General features: G+C 51.8%; 1 pseudogene; it reads left to right on the top strand.

Moving 5' to 3' along the window:
* Nucleotides 1–838: 838 nt before the first annotated feature.
* Nucleotides 839–2,357, top strand: LOC123083159 (cytochrome P450 89A2-like; annotated as a pseudogene).
* Nucleotides 2,358–2,658: the final 301 nt, after the last annotated feature.

The raw sequence follows: 2,658 nt of genomic DNA, 5'->3' as shown, positions 1-2,658 counted from the left end.
TGTTAGTTGTTTTGCTGCTTATAGTGTCACCAATACAACATCAACAATTTTTCCTCTTTTCTTTTGCATGGATGATGCTTATAAAATTTTACAGGAATATTCCCATATGGTGTGATTCCGAAAATATGCGTGTGCATACTCAAGAAAGATACGGATCATTTCCCATATCAGCTTCTGTTTCTGCCATACTACCGTTGTACTCATTTCACATGAATTTTGATATATTAAGGCAAACAAATCAAAAAGATCAAATGGCTAAATCAAATCAATGCATAAACATCTTGGATAAAAGTTTCTGCATCATAGTAGTTTTTGTTGCATGCACCACACGTTCCCTATAGAAAATGTAGGTAAGGGGCTCACTTCGAATGAAAGGACGGAAACACTGATAATAATATATTTCAAAGTAGATGAAAGGTGGCATTTTGTAGAGATCAACCGCATTATTCTAAAGTCCCGTAGTTCCGGTAGTGTATACCTAATGTTTCCCTTGGCATGCATGATGATTGAAATATACAGAGATATTCCACTTATAATAGATATATAATTGTTACATACCATGCATCACACGTTCCTTAGAAAACAATTGTAGCGCATCCCCTCCCACTCGTTAAAGTGCAAATAATACAGCAAAGTACTGCCAGACCGCACAAAACCGACCATATATAGCTTTAGCTTTTCCCAGCAGCAGCTCATACATCAATTGCGTTAGGTTAGGTGCGAGAGTGATAATGCATGGCAATGCGATACTATATCATTCGTAATCAGTAGTAACGCTGCCCTACCTAGCTAGCCTCTCTTTATAAGATAGTAAGAGTCACTCACACGGAAACCAACAATGGAGCTCCTTGTGCTCCTTGCCCTTGTTTTCTTGGGCTTATCCGTACTGATCCGGCGGCGTGGCTGCCACACTGGTGTTAGGCGTGCCGGCGCCCTAGCTCCAGCTGCATTGGTTATCCAGAACATCGTCGACCCTGCAGCTGCCCAGTGCATGCTCGTCGAGAACGCCGACCACTTCTCGAACCGCCCAGCTCCGCCCTTCCTGGTGGCGCTGGAAAAGAGCAACGGCGGCCAACGAGGCGACGGCCTAACCTCTGTGCCCTATGGCCCGCTCTGGAGTGCTCTCCGGCGCAACCTCATGGCTGAGGCGCTTCATCCGTCCCGCCTCGGGCACATCGCCCCGCTGCAGCGGGAAGCCACCCAGGGCCTTATTGCGGCACTCGGGAAGGAACTACCGGTGGTGTCCGTCCGCGAGCACCTCTCTGCCGCCGTCTTCTCGGTCGTCGCGCGCCTGTGTTTCGGCGACGACATCGATGAGGGCTATCTACGCGCCATGCGCTGCGGGATACGAGACATCCAGCTCATCGCTGTTGTGGAGGCCAAACCGTCGTCTGGCTCCATGTTGGCCAAGCTCACGGGGTGGAGAGTGCTGCGCCAGCTCTTGGCCTGACACACTCGCATGGGCGAGATATTCCTCCGTCTTGTCGCCGCACGGCGGGAGTCCCGACGTCCATGCCACGGGGGCAGCCGTCGTCCATACGCCGACTCTCTCATCGACCTACGCGTCCCCGATGGTGACGGTGGCCGCCGTGCTGTTAGGGATGACGAGTTGGTGCTCCTTGTGCTGGAGTTCCTGGGCGCCGGCGCTGGGACGGTCGCAGCATGCCTGGAATGGACCCTCGCCCACGTTGTAAACGACCAGGAGGTCCAGGAAAAGCTGAGTGACGAGGTCCAAAGCGCTGGCGGCACTGTGGTCTCCAGCTCCAGAAGCCTCATCCATGGCATGCCGTATCTGAACGCTGTGGTGCTCGAGAGCCTCCGCATGCACCCAACGGTGCCCTTCATCCAGCGCCACGTCCATGCCGACGCCGCCGGGTTTCTCGGAGTCGAAGGAACAACCAGCGACTTGCTCATGCAGGTCTCCGTGGGAGCCATCGGGCGGTACACCAAGACATGGACGGATCCCGACGAGTTCCGACCTGAGCGGTTCCTGCCGGGCGGCGAGGCAGAGGATGTGGGGCCTTTGCCGGGTCCCAAGGAGATCAGGATGGTGCCGTTCGGCACCGGGCATAGGTTCTGCCCTGGCGTGGGTCTGGCCATGATGAACATCAAGTGTTTCTTGGCTGCGCTCGTTCACGAGTTCCACTGGAAGCCACCCACGGTGGGTTGTGCTGGCGTCGACGTGACTGAGCTCAACACCTTCGTCAAGGGGATGAAGACGCCGCTTTCCGTGCGTCTCACGCGACGCACTTTATCCTCTTGAGATCTACACTGTCATCCTTGATGGTAAGCGTGGTGGATTAGTGTTGCTGAATAAGTTTGGTGGATATAAATGTTTGTGTGGCGTCAAGTGAAATAAAATGGAGGTGTACCTTGTCCATGGGAGAACTTCTTGAGAAGAAAAGAGAGAGTTAAGTGAATGGGTCAGTGAATTGAATGATTCATCTAGGTATTTACTACTCAGGTACTTCTTTTAATAAAGGGGCTATCCGCTACATCCATCATTTTGATGCAGAGGCCGGAGTGATCCTCCTTTGAAAAAAAAGAGTTATTTATATGTCCTAAACATGTGTTTACAACATCGGTTACATGTGCTTCGCGTTATTTGGGAGAGACGCAGCGACGGTTTGAGATGTACATCGTTTGGACAAGGCCAAT

This window comes from Triticum aestivum, chromosome 4A (assembly GCF_018294505.1).
Source record: "Triticum aestivum cultivar Chinese Spring chromosome 4A, IWGSC CS RefSeq v2.1, whole genome shotgun sequence".
In the NCBI taxonomy this organism is placed as follows: Eukaryota; Viridiplantae; Streptophyta; class Magnoliopsida; order Poales; family Poaceae; genus Triticum; species Triticum aestivum.
The sequence above is the reverse complement of the archived record's forward strand: the minus strand, read 5'-3'. Positions and strand labels throughout refer to the sequence as shown.